The 24,561-nt window shown below is 38.7% G+C and overlaps 1 long non-coding RNA gene across 1 annotated transcript in view; it reads right to left on the bottom strand.

Moving 5' to 3' along the window:
• Positions 1-11,785: 11,785 nt before the first annotated feature.
• LOC112672308 (uncharacterized) overlaps positions 11,786-24,561 on the bottom strand; it is an 85,828-nt gene continuing 73,052 nt past the window's right edge. Inside the window, exon 5 of the long non-coding RNA XR_004810171.2 lies at positions 11,786-11,918. This is a non-coding gene — a long non-coding RNA (uncharacterized LOC112672308). The remainder of the gene's footprint in view (positions 11,919-24,561) is intronic.

Genomic DNA, 24,561 nt, shown 5'->3' with positions numbered 1-24,561 from the left:
TTTACACATTTAATACAAACCCTATCAAAATACCATGGCCTTTCTTCAGAGAGCTGGAACAAATTATTTTAAGATTTGTGTGGAATCAGAAAACACCCAGAATAGTCAGGGGAATTTTAAAAAAGAAAACCATAGCTGGAGGCATCACAATGCCAGATTTCAGGTTGTACTACAAAGCTGTGGTCATCAAAACAGTGTGGTACTGGCACAAAAACAGACACGTAGATCAATGGAACAGAATAGAGAATCCAGAAGTGGACCCTCAACTTTATGGTCAACTAATATTTGACAAAGGAGGAAAGACTATCCACTGGAAGAAAGACAGTCTCTTCAATAAATGGTGCTGGGAAAATTGGACATCCACATGCAGAAGAATTAACTAGACCACTCTCTTTCACCATACACAAATATAAACTCAAAATGGATGAAAGATCTAAATGTGAGACAAGATTCCATCAAAATCCTAGAGGAGAACACAGGGAACACCCTTTTTGAACTTGGCCACAGTAACTTCTTGCAAGATTCATCCATGAAAGCAAGAGACACAAAAGCAAAAATGAACTATTGGGACTTCATGAAGATAAGAAGCTTCTGCACAGCAAAAAATACCATCAACAAAACTAAAAGACAACCTACAGAATGGGAGAAGATATTTGCAAATGACCTATCAGATAAAGGGCTAGTTTCCAAGATCTATAAAGAACTTATTAAACTCAACACCAAAGAAATAAACAATCCAATCATGAAATGGTCAAAAGACATGAACAGAAATCTCACAGAGGAAGACATAGACATGGCCAACAAGCACATGAGAAAATGCTCTGCATCACTTGCCATCAGGAAATACAAATCAAAACCACAATGAGATACCACCTCACACCAGTGAGAAGGGGGAAAATTAACAAGACAGGAAACCACAAATGTTGGAGAGGATGTGGAGAAAGGGGAACCCTCCTGCACTGTTGGTGGGAATGTGAACTGGTGCAGCCACTCTGGAAAACTGTGTGGAGGTTCCTCAAAGAGTTAAAAATAGACCTGCCCTATGGCCCAGCAATTGCACTGTTGGGGATTTACCCCAAAGATACAGATGCAATGAAATGCCGGGACACCTGCCCCCCGATGTTTCTAGCAGCAATGTCCACAATAGCCAAACTGTGGAAGGAGCTTCGGTGTCCATCGAAAGATGAATGGATAAAGAAGATGTGGTTTATGTATACAATGGAATTTTACTCAGCTATTAGAAATGACAAATACCCACCATTTGCTTCGATGTGGATGGAACTGGAGGGTATTATGCTGAGTGAAATAAGTCAATCGGAGAAGGACAAACATTATATCGTCTCATTCATTTGGGGAATATAAAAAATAGCGAAAGGGAATAAAGGGGAAAGGAGAAAAAAATGAGTGGGAAATATCAGAAAGGGAGACAGAACATGAAAGACTCCTAACTCTGGGAAACGAACAAGGGGTGGTGGAAGGGGAGGTGGGTGGGAGGTGGGGGTCACTGGGTCACGGGCACTGAGGTGGGCACTTGATGGGATGAGCACTGGGTGTTATTCTATATGTTGGCACATTGAACACTAATAAAAAATAAATTTATAAAAATAAAAATAAATATTTGAATGGGGAAATTAATATCTGTTTTGCTTCACAGAGTTTTATAAAAATCAGACAGGTAATGTATGTGAATATACTTTGAAAGTATTATATGTATCTAAGATATTCTTAGGATATGAAAATAAAAGCACAAAGTTGGCATGTTTTTAAAGCAATAAATTGTGTTATAAACCAGGAGTTTTCTAAAAATGGGGAAAATGAAATATTATTAGTAGTTTATTGAATGACCCTTTGCTGGACATTCTGCATTGCTCAGAGAGTAAGAGTTAACATGTCAAAGGATAAGAGAACGTGCTTTTTCCCATGTAATGGAGAGGGGGGTACTGAGCACTTACCACCCTTCTCCTGGATTTTCTTCTTCCTTCTTTTCTTTCCCAAGTTCTCCATGCTTCTTCCTCAGGACCCATAATTGCCTCTCAGGACACATAGGGCACATTATTCACCATTGCCTAGTGAGGCTGGGAATCACTCAGGATTTCGTTCGTAGTCTGTTCCCAGAAGCCAGAGCCTTGCTGCTGTGAATTCTGACCAGCCTGAATGTGAATCTTGCAGTCTCCTCCGTGTCTTTTCTGCACACCATATTCTCTTTAAATTACCCAGGACTAAATAATCACCTTAAATGTTAAAAATCCCATTGGAACAAAAAAAAAAATCCCATTGGGATCCATATCACCAGGGACTGATAAATTTACTAATACAACATTGTCAATGTCTCTTCTCTCTTTCTGTCACATTTTGAATATAAAAGCTAGGGCTCTGTGTAGGAGGAGAGAGAGTATCCTGAAGATGTTCAGTGGACTACTGAAATAAGAACATAGGTGGGGCTTATCTGGGCACAGTGGGAATATATAACCCAGGGAACATAAAACCTCCTATGTTAAGACTTGTTTATCTGTTTTAAAACCTGGCCCTCCTTCTTGGCCATTGAGGGCTGGAACAGAAGGATAAGATCCACAACCCTACAGGCTTCCTATAGATGCGATTAAACAAATTGCCTGCATCCCTGAGGCAGCCCTGGTGTCTCCTGGTGTCCCACATCTATGTACTTCCACAGAGCCAAGGGTCTCTGATATATTTGCAAACAATTCGCTGCTCATAGCAATAATCCAAATTATGCCAAGAGAGAGGTGGTGACAACAGCATTTCTATGTCCTCGTCTTGCCCCTATAATTGTGATGGCTCATGAAGATACTGGCCTTAAGTCTATCTTTGGAATCAGCAGAAAACAACCGTTTTCCATTCTGAAGCAGGCACAATGACTGATTGGAGTAGGTATAAAAATCACTTTCTGCTTTATGATGTGTGGATTAATGAAAGTATTAAACCATTCTAATGATAGATAAGGAAATTATTTCCACTGTAGCTGAAAGAAATAAAACTGCTCCATCTTAAATTAAAGAGGTCTAAAACTTTGCAAGCTCATCAAAAGTGCGTGGGCAACAAAGAGGTACAAGTTTATAACCCATTCTGGAGCACCTTAATTTCTTAACATCCATCATTTTTCTGCTTCATTACTGTTGGTGTGCTTCTCAAAAGCTTCTGGGAAAACTAATTTTTTGCAGAAAAGGATAATAAATATGGGTCAGGCTAATATCCTTTTTTTTAATAGGGAACACTGGGATTTCCCCCATTTTATTAGCATGCTGCATTGTTAATTTTATTTCATTGACACTGTTGCCTTTGTAGCAGCTGGGTCCTAAGCTTGAACGGCATGATTTACTACTCAAAGATTAAACCTGGACTTGGAAAAAATCCAGGCACTATCATTCCTGAGAAGGTCACAGCCTGTGTGCATCCCCCCTCAAATCAGTGAGATTTGGTCAAGTTTTGTTTTGTTTATAGAATCAGCATAAGCTTGTGGAAAATAAGACAATGAAGGGTGATCTCAAGATATATGCATCAATAATCTCCTGTGCAACACTTCTTCCTCTCAGAGGTCCATCTGATTTAAGAAACAGCTGTGTTCTGAGTTCAACACAGACTTTGATCATTTTTGTTCAATTTCAACCTCAGGGTCCAGGCCACCTACCTTTTTCTTAATGACACTATGGCCTGGGAAACTGATGGGAGATTATCTGGCATTCAGGCATGTACAATGTGAAAGTTCATCAATCAGTGATCATGGAGCTATCCCTTGACCCATGCATCAAAGGTTTAGGAACACACACTTTTCCCTTCCATTCCCTGGGTAAGAAATTTAGAAAGTCATTTCAAAAGCTTCACAGAAGTGGCCTGGGATCAATCACCCCTAACTGTGGCAAAATCAATAACTTGTTTTTGTGTTGGCTTCACTTTACTTCCTCTGTCCTTCATATGTGCTCTACGGGATTACACTAAAAAATACCTTCTCAGAAACCTTTTCTCATACGAAGCTTTAGGGGGAATCATATTAAGACAACATGTCTTTTACTCTTCTCCAAAGATGTTGATTATAAGTCATTTGTGTTGATGTTCTCTTCTCCATTACTCACCATTATGAACCCTGGAACTCTTCTGCACTCAGCCAAGGAATTGCCTCAGAGACTTTCCAAGTGTAATGTCCAGTTAGATTTATCACTTGTTTTAATTTGGTACATATCACCCTTCCTTGCCTTAGGTCCCCTGCCTCTGTTCCAGAAGGAATCCAGAGTCAACATGGGCTTCCACCTCTCTTTCTGGAACCAGCCACTTTCTGTAAATTCATGAAACACTAAGGCCTCCATCACTCACCATGTATTCCTTTCATCTTTTCGGGTATTTGGATGTGCATGCAGGGCAGCAGGCTAAGCTAAGGGCAGTTCTCTTTCTTGCATGTCTTGCATGTAGGATTCAACTTGCTATCTCACAAAATATCAATCACTATTGGATTTTCAGAACCATTTATAATGGTTGAAACTTCAAAAGTCAACTCTGAAAACAACATGTTTTTACAATTTGAAAATACTGCTCCAGAACATTTGTTCCCAGGCCTAGAATAAGGTTCACCTTTGCACTTATGTTCTCCCAAAGAACCTGTATTTTTGAGTTCCCAACTTCAATACCCAATCCTTTTTCTCCAATTTACTAACTGAATATCCATGTTTCAGTTTCTTTTTTTACCAAATTAAACCTCAGAGATGCTAAGCCATGTCTTCATTTCTTGACTCCAATTAATTTTATTTCATCTATCATAAATAATTGTTGAAATTGTTAATGTATTGATTGATTTCAATACTGGTGGAGAAAAGCCACTAATCATGAAAATATGTGAATATCCTGACAAAGTGAAATGAAGACTTTCAGGCAACAGAGAAGAAAGTGGTTCCTTGATGTTCCAACATGTAGGCAATTATAAACTCCTGAAACCAGCCCTAGGAATTTCATTTATGAAGACCATGGAGAGAAAAGCATTTGTCCCAGTACTCAATACGTGGATGGGTAGGTATGCTCTATGGTGTACCATTTTTACCCAAACTCACCACTTCTCAGGTCATATTTTATTCTAATAATTGCTGAGCAACCAGTTGTGTGCTGGCGTAAGCTGACAGCACTTCTGACTATGGATTCAGACTTGCTTAGATTTAATAGTGAATTTGGCCAATATGTTGCTTTGTATTCTTAAGCAAATTTGAGTTATACTTCTCTTATTCCTGAGAGGTCTGAGCCCACCATGACATGCACTTATCAGACCACAGTTACTCAAACTTCAATTAATTTGCAGTCAAATATGGACATGGAAATAGCAATAGATATTCAAATACATTATTTGGATGTCACAGTCTTCTATGTCTTCATAATGAAGCAGCACCCTTTGCTAACTGGGGAAGTAAAAGTGACCAAATCCAGCTACAGACTCCTCAGTTAGTGGAACTCATATTACCTAGTTAGGGTTGTAAAACCATCCAATTTGTCTGGGATGAAGGTGGATTCTAGGAGGCAGTTTTAAAATATGGATGGTCCCAGGCAAACTAGGACAAGTTGGTCACTTTACCCTTGGTCAAAGGGTTCCCTAATTAGGAAAAAGCAAACAATTCGCTGCTCATAGCAATAATCCAAATTATGCCAAGAGAGAGGTGGTGACACCTCTATATCTATGGGCACATGATAGACAAATATTGCCAATGGTTACCATGAAGGTTGGGAAGAAGGTCCACTCCTATATTTACCCTTAAAATCTCAGACTCATCTATTCTACCTATTGGAACCATAATACCATATAATGACTGTTGGTTTAAGCTTTAAAATGTTGCCCAACACTCACTTATTGTCAACTCAACCTCGTGTCTCAGCTGCATTTTCAAGAGGCAACTCTTGCTATAGTTTATTACACTAAGCCTGGTCTCTGGAAGAGATGAATGGTTTGTCATAGATTAATAATATTTTTGTGGGTTGGACTTAATGTTAACATTAGTGGATCTGAGCCACCTAAGGGATGGACTATTATCAGGTACTTCCTGTGCCCTGCTTAAAAGAACACCTACAGGAAACTACTTAGCCATTTCTAATACCTGTGTCTGGAAGTAGAAGTTAGAACTCCAAGGGATGGTCTGTGACCTACAGAGACAAAAACCAATTTTCTTTTCCCATCTCTTGTCCATAAAATATCAAGGCTCATTCCACATGGGTTTCCACAAAATCCCTTATGGGATCCAGCCCCATTTTCTCCATACTTTTTAATGGTATAAGATTGAAAACACACTGTTGGATTCACCTTCCCTCTTTTCCCGTTTCACCCCTATTGCCTGATATTTAACAGAATAAATTACCTGCACATGAGCCTTGTTTCAGCTATGATGTATGGATTATAGGAGTGAAGTGAGGGGATCACCTAGCCTAAAACCAATGTCTTAATACTTGGTGTGAGTTAGAACTCTTGCTTATAGGTGACAAGCTGGTTTAAACACACAATTTGATTCACTGGCCAAATTAACATTAAATCTAGGCAAATCTGGATCCACAGTCTCAATTTTTTTAAATATATATTTTTTTATTAAAGTTTGATTTGCCAACATATAGTATAACACCCAGTGCTCATCCCACTCAAGTGCATCTGCATCTTTCCACTCTGCTTACTTCTTGTCAGAGCTTCATTCTGAAACAGGTTCCCAGGCACAATGACCTCAGACAGCTACAGACAGAGAGCAAATAGTTTCAAGTTCAACAGAAGGAGATGTTTTCTTTCCTGTCAATTACAACAAAAGCCTTGGAGTTGGACCTCATATCATTGCCTTAGATCAATGGGTTGTATCCGCAACCCCCCCAAAAACATTGTTGCCTGAGATGATGTGATGCTCTGACTGACATTCTTGAGCTACATTTTAGCCCCTGACTGAAGCAGGGGAGACACCACATCCCTAACTCAACAAATGCTTTCAGAATAGGAAAGGGCTGCTTCACCAAGGAAAACGAGGAAGCAATGAAGGCTGAATGGAGAAGAGAAGGTAGGTAGGCAAATATACAAAGGTCCCTACACACTACAACCCTCTTAATACTACTCCCAGACCTCTAGGCCCTTTTCAAAACAAAATAAAACAAACAACTTGGGAGCTTGTGTCCTTCTCTGCCCTAGCCTCTACTCCTAAATAAAACACATAGCCTTCCATCTGGGATCCCTGGGTGGCTCAGTGGTTTAGTGCCTGCCTTCAACCTAGGGCATGATCCTGGAGTCCCTGGATCAAATCCCACATTGGGCTCCCTGTAGGGAGCCTGCTTCTCCCTCTACCTGTGTCTCTGCTCCTCTCTGTCTCTCATGAATAAATAAATAAAAGCTTTAAAAAATAGAATACCCACTTCTTTTCCACTGTTCTTCTTGGTAAGTGTGCATCCTTTTACAAACCCTCCATTACTTTTTATATTTTCCTCTGTGCTCAGGTATGCTGAACAACTTCTGTAAGGTCTGCTGACATATCTCCAGTGCTCTCTGTGAGATTCTCCATTTCTTCATGGCACCATCATTCAGAGAAAGTCACTTACTTCATCACTACCCTTTAACACCATTTGTCTGTGTATGAAAGAGCATGTAAGTAGCAAGGGAGGCCTATTGAGGTCATCAGAGCTTCACCAGTACATTTTGTCAAGTACCGAGGAGTCTCCATAATAAACAGAGAAATAGGCTGAGGCATCTTGACTGCTCAATTCATCATGGAAGTAACAGGATATGTGAGGTGGGATGATGGAAGAAATGCCAAGGGGATAGGGAAGAGGCACTGCTTAAAACGTCCAGCAGAGCCTCTTATTTTTTTTTATGTTTACTGCACAAGGTTAGTGCTTGAAAATGGATCCATTTTTCAGGAGCTCATGCAACAATTCTATCTTGAATTTCAAGGAAAGGTGCAGTCTCTGTTCTCTGCTGCTTGTCAGCTGTGCAGTGGGGAAAACTCAACTATCTCTAATTGGATCAGGTACTTATCTAGTAACTCATATCTAAAGGACTGGATGATATTGCCTCAATGATACTCTTAAAGTTGTTCATGGTCAGTGCCCAGTGCAGTTGATAGTGAAGAATTCAGTTCCTAGGTGTCCTACTTACATTCAGTCTCTGTCCCTGGCTGTGACTAAATTCTTATTTAGGCATTTCATAAGGAGGCATTGCTTTGTCACAACGTGGAAGAAGGGAGAAAGCACATTTAGGTCAGTGCATAAGGACCTACATTAGTTTTAAGGGAAATCAACATGTATGATTTATTTATTCATGATAAGTTCATGAATGTTATTTTCAAGGTAAAGGTTGTCTAGCAATTAGAGCAGGATTTATGCATGGGCAAGTGGACAAGGTATTCTAGTGAATTGTCAGAACCCTCATCCCTTTTCATAGCTACAGAAAAAAAAAAGATGGATTTCTGAAGTCTTAAATGCATTTGTCTTGGTTTCCTCTCTAGCTCAAAGTAGGATCTTCATTAAATGGCTTTATCAGAAAGATTATGTCACCATTTTTTAGAGTCCCAATTTCTATATACCTGGGGACATCTACTCTTTTCAAACTAGATTTTGCACCCACTGATGTCAGATTTAAATACCACAAACTGTATCCCCACCATGATTAAACATTTCTCTTGTTTTTTTCATTGCTTATAGGTTACATCCAAATTCTTGTATGTCATGTTAAAAATTTAAGATTTTTGTCCCAGGGCAGCCCGGGTGGCTCAGCGGTTTAGCGCCGCCTTCGGCCCAGGATCTGATCCTGGCGACGCAGGATCGAGTCCCGTGTCGGGCTCCGTGCATGGAGCCTGCTTCTCCCTCCGCCTGTGTGTCTGCCTCTCTCTCTCTCTCTCTCTCTCTTTCTCTTTCTCTTTTTCTGTGTGTCTCATGAATAAATAAATAAAATCTTTAAAAGAAAAAAAGAATTTTGTCCCAACCATATAATAATATTCTGGCCATTTCCCAAATACACTATGTTCATTGGTGTTATTACACATTTTTAATTTTCTCTAAAAGGCCTTCTGTGACTGATGATATCTTATATCCAATCAAAAGGTTATCTTTCTGAGAAATCTTCCCAAATCCTTGAACAGATGTTGGCTTTTCCCTCCTCTGTGCCTCTCAAGAAAAGGAATCACTTTTCAATTAATAATAATAATAATAATAATAAGCTAGGATAATCTTAGATAAGACAATTTCGTTCTGCTCCACGTGGTCCCTGTAGTAAACCAACTCAGATTTATTCTCATGTCAGATTTGATTATAAAATCAGAATAGAATAAGAAAAAGCCTCTTGAGACCTAAGTTCAAAACTGCCACACTATCACTTCTATTGCCTTCTACTGATCAAGTTACCAAATGATTTTTAATGGGGCCGAAAAGTGTGGCAATAAATTCCACCTCTAATGGTGGGAATAGGAAGGTATGGGACTATGCAAGTCACACTGAAAAATGTTGTGTGTTGGAACGCTGGAGCATTTTGGTACTAGTCCGTCAATCACAGTGACCCTCCTTGCATGTCTGGAATTGTATATGACATCTCTATGTGTCTATTATTGTTCAAACTACTCTAAAAACCAAGATTTACTTTTCTATAATTGGGAAGATGGATTTTTTTAAAAGGCATATTCTGAAATTTTCCCATAACCACTGGTATAGAAAACACTTAGTAATCCATGAAATAAATGTCTTCAGTCACATATTGACTTGGCTTAAATTTCAAAAAAATGAATATATTCCCTATGCTCATAGCCAGTATGTGCAGTCAAGTATTCAATATTCTGCACAGTGCAGAGAGCATGCTAACTGGCTTATTGCCTCTACACTTCTGCTTTCTCCCTGTGGTTTTGTCTGTACTGCTCCATCTGTGTTGTCACAGGTTCTACCTTATTGAAAAGGCCTCTTGGAGTGTTTGGGGGAAAGGTAGAAACTCATGGAAATTTTTCATGTGATATAATTCACAGGACTGAGACTCTAGAGCCGTGCATGTCAGTTACTATATTACTGATACTTGAATTCAACTCCCATAAATAAAGATGTTATAGACTGTGCTTTTTCTAGTTTTAACATTGGTTGTTTCTAGGATTTAGTACCTTTATGAAATTTTTTTAAAAATTTTATTTATTTATTAATTCATGAGAGACACAGAATGAGAAAGAGAGAGGTAGAGACACAGGCAGAGGGAGAAGCAGGCTCCATGCAGGGAGCCTGACATGGGACTCTATCCTGGGTCTCCAGGATCATACCCTGGGCTGAAAGTGGTGCTAAACCACTAAGCCACCTGGGCTGCCCACCTTTATGCAATTTGATGTGGAACTCTTTTGATGGATGTCAGAGAGCTTTATCATGTTCCTAAAAATTCTTTGGTATATCATATTGTAGGTGCAATATCTGGAACCATCATGCCATTATTTCAATCTTATACTGAGTGCTTTTGATGTATCAGACATACATTCCCTTATTTACTCTCCCCTTAGAAAATTCAGTAAGAGATTTTACAATTATCCTAATTTTATAACTGACACTCAAATAAACCAAACAAACATAAACAACTCTGAAATTTGCAGAAAGCTTGCTCTGGGTCTCATGACTTGGTAAATATAGAATCTTGGTTAAGTTTGGGTCCAGGTGATTCAAAAGTCATGACTTTGTCCACTCAGTTCCATTCTCCCCATGAATTCAAAGTAAGAGAAATCCATGACTGAACCCTTTCAGGATTCTTTACAAGATCCAGAAATAAGGCAGAATCAGGTGTCCCCATTCTTGATGACTCCCGCTCCAACTAATACCCACTATGTTCTTTGAAACCAAGTCTCGTTATCTTACTCCATCCAATAAAAATAATCTCAAAGACTTAATGACATTAGGATTTCAATATTTATAGTTTCAAAATATTCCCCTTATATAATTTTTAGCTTTGAACATTTCTTATTAAGAAGAAATGTGTGGGAAATATCAGAAAGGGAGACAGAACATAAAGACTCCTAACTCTGGGAAACAAACTAGGGGTGGTGGAAGGGGAGGAGGGCAGGGGTGAGGGTGAATGGGTGACGGGCACTGAGGGGGGCGCTTGACGGGATGAGCACTGGGTGTTATTCTGTATGTTGGCAAATTGAACACCAATAAAAAATAAATTTATTATAAAAAAATTAAATAACGGTGATGGTTGCACAATTCTGTGTGTATACTAAAAACTAGTAAAATCTGCATTTTACAAAAAAAAGAAGCTATTGGCTATGATATTGATTTCTGCACTAGAAACTTTATATATCTTATATTATACATATATACACATCTAAATATACATATATAAATATCTATGTATAATGTATTCATGTATTTATAATATGTACAATTTTTGCTATGTTAAACCCCTATGAATTTTACAGGATTCTCAAATTTTCAAATAAGAATAAACTTAGCAATCCATAAATATAATTTGCAAATAGAGTGATCCATAAATTAAAAGCCAAAACTCTGGCAGCCCCAGTGGCTCAGCGGTTTAGCGCCTACCTTCAGCCCAGGGCGTGATCCTGGAGACCCGGGATCGAGTCCCGCCTCAGGCTCCCTGCATGGAGCCTGCTTCTCCTTCTGCCTGTGTCTCTGCCTCTCATGAGTAAATAAATAAAATCTTTTAAAAAAAAATCCCTTTAAAAGCCAAAACTCAGAGTGGCCAGCATCCTGATGTTCTAAACTTTCCAACAAACAATGGGACAAGGCATGGCCATGAAATTTTTTCCCTTGAAACAAGCCTTTGGAAATAGAAATTAGTCATACTAACTTTTAAGTTGCATTTATTTACAAAATGTTGCAGCTGATCATTTCCTTATGGGCACCACAGAAGGATGAGGAGAGCAAATAGTTCCACAGACAACTGCATAGGAATCTTCAACTAGTCTCCAAAGACTGGAACCAGAACGAGGACTCTAGGAAGAATTTGCATATATTGCTTGCCTATGTTTATTTAATACACTTTCAAATATTTCCTATAACCTTAACACATATATTCAAAAATCAAATAAAATGTGGCGATTTAAGAAATAAAACATAGGAGCATAGAGTAAGGGAGGGAAAAATAATACAAAACAAAATCAGAGAGGGAGACAAACCATAAGACTCCTAACCATTGGAAACAAACTGAGGGGAGAAGAGGGGATGGGGTAACTAAATGTTGGGCATTAAGGAGGGCATGTGATACAATGAGCACTGATATAACACTGATAAATCACTGAACTCTGCCTCTGAAACAAATAATACACTATATGTTAATTAATTAAAATTATTTTTTTAATTTAAAAAGAGACTTCCACTCATTTTTGAGGAATGAAATTTGGAAAAGATATATTTATGGTGGCAGTCATTCTATATGTTATCACCATGAGAAAGATGGTAAAAGTAGCACAACCTAGGTATTAGGATCAAGCTGTAAATGCATATATTGAGTGCCTGATGTATGCCACCTCTGGGCTTGAAACCCTTGCTCTTGAGTAATTTGTCATACAAAATTGGATATGTGTGCATAAGATTTTTAGTACTAAATGGTAAGTTCTTCAGAGACATTATTTCACACTAGGCATACCAGGTTAGTATTTTATCCTCTTATGATGGATCACTAAACAATGGATTAAAAATATATGGTGTTTTTCTAATCAGTGTATATAACATGCAATGTGTTGGATGCGGGGGATGATGAAGACAAAATGTGTAGTGGTATTGAAAAACTAATTATAACGTAAAATGTCAATAAACACAAAATATCCTATTTTAAGCACAAAAGTGGGTGCTCCAGGCTGTTAAACCTAAGCATTCTCTTAGGGAAGGTCTCGTGGAAATAGGACAAGAGAAGAGCTTTTCCTGTATGGGCAATAGTGTAAGCAAAGACACTCAGGTGGAGAAACGCAGTAACCACCTCATAAGTTCAACAATGTACGTTATGTGGCATGGATCAGTATTAGGAAGAAGGGACTAGACTTATGGGAATGACGGTTTATTGGGGAAGAATTCTCCAGAAAATGATGTGTGTCCTGTACTGTTACTCTTTGACATCTTTTCTTCCCCTCTCTGGATTTTGCTATGACTTAATCAAGGGGTGGGTGTTCCATATTTCTTCCTGGGAAAGGTTTGCCCTGGGTCCCCATTAACAGCTCCTTTGAAGACTGAGGTGGATGGATGGACCATCTCCAAGCTTCTGAGTGTTGAGGAACACTAAGGAATGAGGCTTCTGGAAGTCAAGTATTACCACCACAAGAGAGAATATCCCTCAGAGAATCTAAGCAGAGCCCACACAGCCAAGAATGAGAGACAGAATCCTGATGGTGTCCTGGAACTGCTGGATACAGCCCTTCCCACAAGTGTCACTTCAAATCCCATCATTGTTGTCATTGTTGTTTTTCTTGCATGAAGGAGAATTTGATAACTTTAACTACAATTGAGCAAAAGACTTTGGGATCTCTAAACAAAAGGTAAATCAGGAGAACACGGATATTTATTACAAAACAACCACAATGAGAGCTGTTCCACTGTGTCCTATTTAGAAATATTAAAGTACGTTAGGAGCTGGGAAGAGGTACATTTTTCAATAACCAAATGTCATCTATTTAACTTGCACTGTTGGTTTATTATTTCTTTTATGGGAGTAATTTCACAAACTACTGCTTCTGAGAGAACTGCTGCTCCTCTTCCTCTACCCCTCCCGTGTCTCCACTTCTTTCATATTCAGCCAGCCTGTGCGAGGGTTGCTCTTTTTTCCCTTCACTTCCTCAGCATTTTCCATCTCAGAAAGAGAACCTTCTAACACTGAACTGGGCAAGTGACAGGCAACCAAGAAAACTATATTCTTAAGGGGACCGAATCATTTTTCTTAAAGATTTTATTTATTTATTCATGAGAGACACAGAGACAGAGGCAGAGACTGGTGGAGGGAGAAGCAGGCTCTCTGCGCTGAGCCTGATGCGGGACTGGATCCCAGGACCCTGAGATCATGACCTGAGCTAAAGGCAGACGCTCAACCACTGAGCCACCCAGGTGCCTCAGGATTGAATTATTTTTATATGTCCATTGACTGACATTTTCTATCTCCCATCCCACACCGAAATAAAAAGCAGTGATATGCCTGCCTTCACATCGTAAATGGAAGTAACCTTTGTTCACTACCTTCGGCTTCTCATGATCAGAACTTGCACTCCTAAAAGTTGATGCCATGGGTTGGATAGAGGTAAATTTGAGTTTATAATGAGACTGATCCTTTATTATTCCCAACAGATTTGTGTTCTGTGTAGGCAGGGATTAAATAAGCATTTTGGGACTCATAAAAACAGAGAAGTTTCCTAGTAACAGATCTTTATTGAAGCCAGGCTAGGACTGAGCTTAGAATAACTATGTAGCCTTTCTTGTCAAGGAGCTGTTTCAGGAATCAGGTAGGGAGGGGATGGAGTGAAGTATGTTGAGGGCCCAGCTGATCAGCAGCTCCGTTCCGAAGTATCCTCAGAATGTAGGGAGGTCTGGTGAGAGCGATTGCAGCTATTAAAGGGCAAGTGGATCTCTGGGGAAAGGTTCAGATTCAATATGAGTAGCTCTTCAGCAGGATAAAGTGTGTTCAATCACTAACCTTAATAAATATTGGTTTCAGAAAATGGGAATGAGCTGGACCTGGACCTGTAAGAAGTTGGGTGAACCATGTACCTGAACCAGGTAGCTGGATGGGCTTTAGAATGGAGAACAAACAGTAGTAATTGAAAGGACAGAGAAGATAGGAAGATAGATCCCAGTGCCTGCATCCATCATTCAGTGACCTGCAGGATAAGTGGCATCTATGTGAAGTGAACATCAACAGTATGGAAGGAATAAAAATCAGAGACTGTGCTATAAGGTAGCTACTTTCAGCATGGAGCTGGAGTATGTGGCAGCGAGGAGAGGGATGTGATACAAAATCAGACAAGCTAGTTTTTTCTCAGTGTCAGAGGATAGCCTAGACCTGAGAGGTTTCTCGTTCATTGTATGAGTCCTTTGTTCCTTTTGTAATTTGTGTTCTGTCTTGTTCTGCTTCCTCTCTTAATATGTTGGTAGCAGCACCTTTCTCTCTCTCTCTCTCTCTCTCTCTCTTCCCATTTTCCTTTCTGTTTCAATAAATTAGTGCATCAAAGCATCTGATCTTGAGAGCGACATGAGGCTAGGCCATGTTCCAGTTTAATATATGCTGATTATGCCTGAAAAAAGTAAATATCTAGCACAAGAGATGTAGATTAGAACGGCAATCAGGCATATCTGGGTGTGATGTTCTACATTACAATGCATGGTTCTGGCCTTACCAAGTTTATTAATCTCTCTTTATTAGTTTCCTTATCTTTCAAATGTGAATAAATGCATTCATTCTAGGATTGCAATGAAGAATGAAATGCAAAACTGCTTAACATCATTCTTGGCATTGATTTTTATAAAATCCCATAGGAATAAGGTAAACAAAGATTCCAAGATGAAGTTCTTAATACTGAGGAAGAACAAGAAGCAGTATCAGGTCCTAAAAAAGAGCTTTGGCTTAGGACACTGGCAGCCCTCAATTAAAATTCCAGCCATTCAGTGTACCAATTCTTTGCAGTGGATATGCCATTCTAATTTTCTTAGCTTCAGCTTGCCCATCTGCAAATGGAAATAATAAATCTACCCTGTGGCTCTTGTAAGGATTATTCATAATGGTTAGAAAGAGCAGCTTAATCGTGAAGAGGAATGATTTATGGGAAGAGAATATGGAAAGACTATGTGTCCTTCTCATGCTACCTCTTGACTTAGACTAAAAAGATTGGGATGATAATGAATCGTCCAGGTAAAAACTATCAATCCCTGATCAGAAGGTGCAGAAATTGCTTTGACATGTTAATTGAGGCTTGAGGAACATCTTTCATTGGCAGCAGAACTAATGTCTAAAGGTTGGAGATAATGGGGATAAAAACAGCAGAGCAAACTGTTGCATGTTCAGAGCTGACAGCTACTAACATGAGTGTCCTGTAAAAAAAGCAGGGCAAGCAGAAAAAAATAAACGAATCAAATAATCACCTTAACAAGCAATGTTTGCTTCTCTTAGATTTACTGTGACCTGTCTTCGTGACTAAACCATGCAGCTCCATCTTCAGAAGTTTCCAGATCCCAGAATATTAAAACTTTTAGAAGTCCAGGACATCGCTACTTAGCTTCTTTATATTCTTCATTTCTACTTCTCATGGTTTCTCTCTCTGTCTCTCTCTCTCTCTTTCTCTCTCCCTTCCCTCATCTCCCCCCTCTCTTTTTCTCCCCCCCTCTCTTTCTCTCTCCCCTCTTAACAGAACTCTTTTCTCAGCTACAGAAGTCACATAGTGGTAGAAGTTAGATTCCCTCAACTCAAAAATGCATATATTTTGATTCCACACATAAGCACAGACTTGCTCTGGACAAATCAACTCCCAGTTTGCATTCAAGACACCTACTAGAGAGAAGGCAATATTTATCTAACTTGTACCAAGTGCCAAAGGATGGTTCAATCAACTAAAGCCAGAGGGTCAGGGTTATACTGTGGTCAAAAAAAAAAAATAGTATGAACTAGTAGATACTATAAAATGCAAATAGGCAAGAGTTGCCCAAAGAGGTTTTCCCACAGTTCCCCATTTTACACAGGGGTACCTAAGTGGCAGTTTCTCTCACTTACTGATTTGCTTCAAGAGCAGCAATGGGAAATGAACATGCTAGAGGAGAAATGCTCAACTGTAAAGAGTTCAAAGGAAGTAATATGGTGGATTATTGTTTTCCTCAGTCAAAAGAGAGTATTAGAGATTTTTCCATCACTTTCCATATTTCAATTTCCCATCAGAAAACATTTTTGTTTTGTTTTGTTTTGTTTTACATCAGGCTAAGAATTTTCTTGGGGAGTCAGTGTGACAGACTTTTCCCATCACATCCTTTAAAATAAAGGACCAGAGCTAGAGAGAATGTACCAAATCCCATTCACTTAAAAATAAACCCAGCATTAATCCAATAATTAACTGCATTGAGGATTAATCAACCATTCTGTAAGTGAAACAATAAATTTCATAATCCTTCCCCACTCATGAAAAATAACTGCCAGATGACATTCTCTGCATTTTCCCTCCTCCATACCCCAAGTTGCACAGATAAATTCTACTGTCATTTTTATGGAAGCATCTATATGCATCTAAAACTTTTATTATGTTAGCTTTTGAATTGATAAATTTCCAAAAGTAGCTAATTTCAAGGCCTTGTAAATCACAACACTGGGTTAACAAAGAATGACAGGAAATGAGTTCAGCCCAAGTTGCAGGCAATAGAAGCCAGTTTTGTTCCCCTTTCTGACCACCTTAGTCAACTTCCTGTTCTTCCTCCAGCTTAACTCTTGTGTCTGAGCTGCAATTCAGCATTCTGTCAGTGTGGGGTTGGCAAATTGGTTACATCTCAGGCACTGGAATAGATTAGTAGTTCTGTCTAGAATATGTGTTGAGAAGAATTCTGAGGGTTTTTTCTAGACTTTGGAAAGAAGGCAAGGATTGACATTATTGACTCTTCCTACAGTAGAAGAGATTACCAACATGTGTACCTTTCTATGCTTCTGTCAAAGGAGCCTAGAGTCTGGGGAGTACAGTTGCTCCCATATTGACAGGAAGACATTTGGAATATGATCAACGCTCAACTTATGTAACTATGCTCAACACAATCACCCTCTCCCTGCTCTCTCTCCGTACTTTTTTCTCTCTACTATTTACCCTACAAAGTAGGTACTAATATCATACTGTGTTATTCTTCAATGAGAAGTAATGTTCCCATTATCATATAGCTAGGGAGTAGAAGAACTGAGAATCTAGGCCAGAAGATCTGAGTCTAGTGCTGTTAAACCCTATGCTTACAGGCTCCAGAGTGTAGGGAATTAACACTAACTGAACCCTGAATGCTGGACAGTCAGAAACATTCATTAGGTCCATAATGTGCTCCTTCACGCCAGCCTTACTGCTAAGTTGATTCAGATCCCTCATTGTCTCTTCTTTTACCTCCACAGCAACCCTATGGGATAGCTGTAATTACTCTTAAATAGGCACCTTTAGAATGGCTTGAAAATAGTAAAAATTGTGACCATTATAACCCTAAATAACAAGGACAGATTCAAGTATATCTCACCCTCTAGTTAAGATACTGGCATCTGGAGAAGACTGGGTAGAAACACAAAGGCAAACACATTTGCAAGTCCCTAGGAAGGCTCAACAATGGTTTATTTCAAAACAGATTTTTTTTAGGGGACAAATTAAGAAAGAAAGCTGGTTGCAGTGGAGTGCTGTATTTGTATATACTTATTGTAAAATAGTATCAAATCCACTTCACGGCAGGTAAATATTTTATGAACTTATTTGTGTTTATAACTCATTGTTTGTCTCATTTCATGTCTGTCAGTTATTTATGCTTTATTTCAAAGGACAACAAATTCATAAAAATTACAGTATTAGTAAAACCTTCCATCGGCCACTTTTCTCTCCCCTAAGTAATTTGTATCTAGAGAATCAGTTTCAGGCTGATTTATTTTTTATCAAACCTTTGCTTTGAAAAGTCCCTTTTCTGCTTATGACCAGTATAAATAAATCTTGGATTCCTCATTCCCAATCCATTGCCTAGGCAACACGCACAGATGGTCAATAGTTCACACAAGTAGGCAACAGACCATGTAAACAAGCCTTCAAATTATTACCAGCACATCTCCATAATAAAGTCAAAATTCTGCCTAAGAGCTGATTGTATGTGTACACCTCCACATCAGTCCCCTTGGGAAAGGCAACAACCAGGCTTTCCAATGCTATGTGATTTCAGCCTATTATTAGCATGGCTGCTTCACCAGATAGTGTGAACATCAGAGAAAGAAGCCTCAATTGGCAGAAAAGGGGTTCATTTTCTGCAGCAGGTTTTAGAGTCAGAAAGGTTTACAATATAAGAACTGACAGAAAGGAGGGTATGTGTATATGCCAGATGGAAAGTTGGAACTGTACACACAAACCAAACAGAGAACAGGGAAAGCAGCCTCCGTGATACAGTGTAATAAGCAAGGGCTCTCACAAATACAGACTCAGGATCCAATCCTCTTTTGAACATTTACCATCTGTGAGATTCCTGAGCAGGTCACTTAATATCCCAGACTGCTGCTTCTTCTGTGAAACAGAGATGATGACAGTCCAGATGGTTGGGCCAATTAGGTGAGATAATACAATGTCCACAACACTCTGGCTAAATGTCTACATCGAGGTAGTTGTTCAGCAGAAATCAGTTCCATGACTAGTACTGTCTAGCATCTCTCAACAGAAACTAAGATTTAATTTAATCTTAAACCTATCATTTCAGCAAAAAGACCTCCTGTTGGTTGCCAAATGAACAGCTCTACAGGAGAAAGCCCCTCTTTTGTTGAATACTAAGATTATCAGAGATGGTATTTCTGTGTATGTGTGTGTATGTGTGTGTGTTGTGCTTCGAGTAGCCTTGTCCACCACTTTCAAGATTATTCTCCCTTCATCCATCTAGCATGCTCTGATTGTTTAACATATTATTTCTTCTGAGTGATTGTACCCTGCACCCACCTTCAATATCCTCTTGAGAATTCATCACTTTTTCCATTCTCTGTCTATTAAATTCAAGTTGGGTAAACTTTACACCCTGGTTCTCCAAAGGTAAGCACATAACTCAGGCTCTGGTCAATGTAAGCTTTCACTGTCGCTTTTGTTAAAGCAAGTTCAGGGATCCCTGAGTGGCTCAGCAGTTTAGCTCCTGCCTTTGGCCCAGGGCATGATCCTGGAGTCCTGGGTTCGAGTCCCACATCAGGCTCCCTGCATGGAGCCTGCTTCTGCCTTTCCCTCTGCCTGTGTCCCTGTGTCTCTCATGAATAAATAAATAAAATCTTTAAAAAAAATGCAAGTTCAAAGAAGGCTAATTTTGCTTTCAGAGATGGTGGACCAGAACCCAGCATATGAAGTCTTTTTCTCCACAGTGAGTTTAACATTGGGACAAAGAAGTTTGGGGGAAAAAACACGATTTTTTGTTGGCATGATTTGAGACCTTCAGTCCACCTATGTCTGAAGCGTGAACTTTTGATATTAGCATCAGTGCTAAAGGATAAGGAATACCTAATTCAGACTAGGTTTAGAGCCAGAGATATTTTCTCAGAGAGAAGTGTTTGATCATGGTCAGTCAGGAGAGAATGTAGCTAATGTGAGCCTTGAAAAGGAAGCACAAATGCACCGCTATGTTAATATGAAAGAAAACAGGTTTTGGCAATGGGAAGAAATTAAAGATTGGAGATACAGTTTGATGGGACAGATATGTGGTGGAGCATTTGATACTGGTACTTTCATTTTGTTGTTGCTGTTGTTGTGTTTCAGAGGTGGGGGAAGGAGGTGTAGAGTCACTTAACTGACAGAGCCACCAAGGTGCCCCTCATACTTTTCTTTGTAACTCATGACTCTTTATCTACAAAAAAAGAATGACAGAAAAACATCCAACAGTCACTGCAAGTAGTAAAGACTATAATTTTCTGAGGAAGAAAAGCTGAATAATCTGGATAATAAAGCAATTTAAAGAAATAATATAGAACAAAATATTAGTAGGAAAATAGATAAGAGTAGTATTTACTACCAGAAGGATGATTCAAAATGCTTACTAGAAGTAGAGAGAAACATTTTCCTTCATATAAAACTGTATAAACTGGCTTCTTGTGTATCATGTAAAATATTCCCTCCTTCCATGCCACATACATTCCTTCCTTTAATGTGGGCTTTTCTACCTCTTCAAGAAAACGCTGATAAATTCTTCCCATATAAGTCTAGCCCAGAGCTTACTCTTCCACCATTATGATTTTGCCTTTATCTTTACCAAACAGAGTTCAATAAATATTTGTCAAATAAATGAATAATGATATAATGACAAATAATGTCAAATGAATGGGTATTGAATAATTTGTTTATTTATTCAATAAGCAATTGTTGAACCTAGACATTAGGCATTAGAGATATGGAAAAGAAAGATTCATTCCTCATCCTCAAGGAGTTCACACATGGTTGCTTGCCAGAGTAGTTTCCTAAGAGCAGGATATTTCTCCTTTTCTCTTCCTTTCTGTGTGTGTCTAGAGATATAAGATTAAATATCTAGAATATGAATAAATATTTATTAACATACTCTGCCCATTTCATTTATGGACAGGAGAACAAGTATTTTTCCCTTATGGAAATGGGAACAAGTAATTTTTATTGTAAGAGAGGAGGAGTTGTCCAGGAGTGGGGTGAAGCTTTGTATATACTGATTCCTCATGATATCTGCTATGAAAATGAATTGAAAGACTTATAGATGTATAGGATTCCAAGAACCCCTGTTTTTTCAAAACTGAGCACTCCGTCTTTCTCCACTACAAAGCTAAGAAATTATCAAAATTGAAGTCCTGAGATAGAGATTACTGCCAGGAGCAGAGGGGCACCAAAAATTGGGTCTTATCACCATATTGTGAGCAAATATTGATATCTTCATAAGATGATCAATTGTCTCTTCTGGCTACAGTAGGAGAAGATGTAGAATCTTGAAAGAGGGAAAGAGTTTTGCTTTCAGTGAAAAAAAATCTTTAATGCTAAAGTTCTAAATTACCCCAGCATTAATAGATTTGAGTTATAATTCATATTTCAAACCTGACCATCTTTGAGTATTTTAAAATATGAGCCAGTATTATGTATTCATTGTTGCATAAGATATTTTAACAGAATATATTTGTTTATAGTAAATTTCTTTTTTTTCATTTATGATTTTTATTTTTTAATAATAAATTTATTTTTTATTGGTGTTCAATTTGCCAACATACAGAATAACACCCAGTGCTCATCCCATCAAGTGCCCCTCTCAGTGCCCGCCACCCATTCACCCCCGCCCTCCTCCCCTTCCACCACCTCTAGTTCGTTTCCCAGAGTTAGGAGTCTTTATGTTCTGTCTCCCTTTCTGATATTTCCTGCCCATTTCTTCTCCCTTCTCTTCTATTCCATTTCACTATTATTCATATTCCCCAAATGAATGAGACCATATAATGTTTGTCCTTCTCCAATTGACTCATTTCACTCAGCATAATACCCCCAGTTCCATCCACATTGAAGCAAATGGTGGGTATTTGTCATTTCTAATGGCTGAGTAATATTCCATTGTATACATAGACCACATCTTCTTCATCTTTCGATGGACACCAAGGCTCCTTCCACAGTTTGGCTATTGTGGATATTGCTGCTAGAAACATCGGGGTGCAGGTGTCCCAGCATATCTTTGGGGTGAATCCCCAGCAGTGCAATTGCTGGGTCATAGGGCAGGTCTATTTTGAACTCTTTGAGGAACCTCCACACAGTTTTCCAGAGTGGCTGCACCAGTTCACATTCCCACCAACAGTGCAAGAGGATTCCCCTTTCTCCACATCCTCTCCAACATTTGTGGTTTCCTGCCTTGTTAATTTACCCCATTCTCACTGATGTGAGGTGGGATCTCATTGTGGTTTTGATTTGTATTTCCCTGATGGCAAGTGATGCAGAGAATTTTCTCATTTCTTTTGTTTTTATATTTTCTAGTCTTTGAGAAAGAATATGTAGTAATGTCATAGAAGTCCTTCTTTATCAACTAAGAGGACTTTGGGAAAAGATACTTGGTTTCTTAGATTCTGTGCCTCTATCACCTCACGTAGAAAATGGGGATAATTATCCTGAAATATTGAGCTGAGCATTTATTTAGAATATGTGAACATACTGTCAGGATCATTCCCAGTTCTTAACATCCCTCTGAATCATTCTTTTTCCTAGAAATTGAATATGAGACACAATCCTTCACATTGTCTTTTCTTTTCTTTTTTTTTTTTTTACTAAGACACTATATTAACTTTATTTTTATTTTAGAGAATACATTTTTTAATTAACATTTAAGGATACAGCCATATTCTATCATGATCTTTAGTATTATACCTAATCAGTAATATAAGCCTCATCTTACTACATATGTCTGAGAAATCAGTTCCCAAAATTAGTATTTATTCTATTTCTCCCTTTATAGGCCATGTGCCCTCATTTTTTATTAGTTTGCCAAAACTGAACGTAATAATCTCAACATGTATCATATAATGCGGTTGGTCTTCAACATTAGGTTTAAAATCTTGATAGTCATTTATAACTCAAGATTAAGTCCTAAGTTCCTCTCTTTATTACCTAGACTCTAGTTATTTTCTAGGGCTCTGTTGGTCTGTTTTCTTTTTTTAAATTTATTTTTTATTGGTGTTCAATTTACTAACATACAGAATAACCCCAAGTGCCCATCACCCATTCACTCCCACCCCCCGCCCTCCTCCCCTTCTACCACCCCTAGTTCGTTTCCCAGCGTTAGCAGTCTTTACGTTCTGTCTCCCTTTCTGATATTTCCCACACATTTCTTCTCCCTTCCCTTATATTTCCTTTCACTATTATTTATATTCCCCAAATGAATGAGATCATACAATGTTTGTCCTTCTCCGACTGACTTTCTTCACTCAGCATAAAACCCTCCAGTTCCATCCACGTTGAAGCAAATGGTGGTTATTTGTGATTTCTAAGAGCTGAGTAATATTCCATTGTATACATAAACCACAGTCTTCTTTATCCATTCATCTTTCGTTGGACACCGAGGCTTCTTCCACAGTTTGGCGATCGTGGCCACTGCTGCTATAAACATAGGGTGCAGGTGTCCCGGTGTTTCATTGCATCTGTATCTTTGGGGTAAATCCCCAACAGTGCAATTGCTGGGTCGTAGGGCAGGTATATTTTTAACTCTTTGAGGAACCTCCACACAGTTTTCCAGAGTGGTTGCACCAGTTCACATTCCCACCAACAGTGTAAGAGAGTTCCCTTTTCTCCGCATCCTCTCCAACATTTGTTGTTTCCTGCCTTGTTAATTTTCCCCATTCTCACTGGTGTGAGGTGGTATCTCATTGTGGTTTTGATTTGTATTTCCCTGATGGCAAGTGATGCAGAGCATTTTCTCATGTGCATGTTGGCCATGTCTATGTCTTCCTCTGTGAGATTTCTGTTCATGTCTTTTGCCCATTTCATGATTGGATTGTTTGTTTCTTTGGTGTTGAGTTTAAGAAGTTCTTTATAGATCTTGGAAACTAGCCCTTTATCTGATAGGTCATTTGCAAATATCTTCTCCCATTTTGTAGGTTGTCTTTGAGTTTTGTTGACTGTATCCTTTGCTGTGCAGAAGCTTCTTATCTTGATGAAGTCCCAATAGTTCATTTTTGCTTTTGTTTCTTTTGCCTTCGTGGATGTATCTTGCAAGAAGTTACTATGGCCGAGTTCAAAAAGGGTGTTGCCTGTGTTCTTCTCTAGGATTTTGATGGAACCTTGTCTCATATTTAGATCTTTCATCCATTTTGAGTTTATCTTTGTGTATGGTGCAAGAGAGTGGTCTAGTTTCATTCTTCTGCATGTGGATGTCCAATTTTCCCAGCACCATTTATTGAAGAGACTGTCTTTCTTCCAATGGATAGTCTTTCCTCCTTTATCGAATATTAGTTGA

The sequence above is a fragment of the Canis lupus genome, chromosome 28, assembly GCF_003254725.2.
Source record: "Canis lupus dingo isolate Sandy chromosome 28, ASM325472v2, whole genome shotgun sequence".
In the NCBI taxonomy this organism is placed as follows: Eukaryota; Metazoa; Chordata; class Mammalia; order Carnivora; family Canidae; genus Canis; species Canis lupus.
The sequence above is the reverse complement of the archived record's forward strand: the minus strand, read 5'-3'. Positions and strand labels throughout refer to the sequence as shown.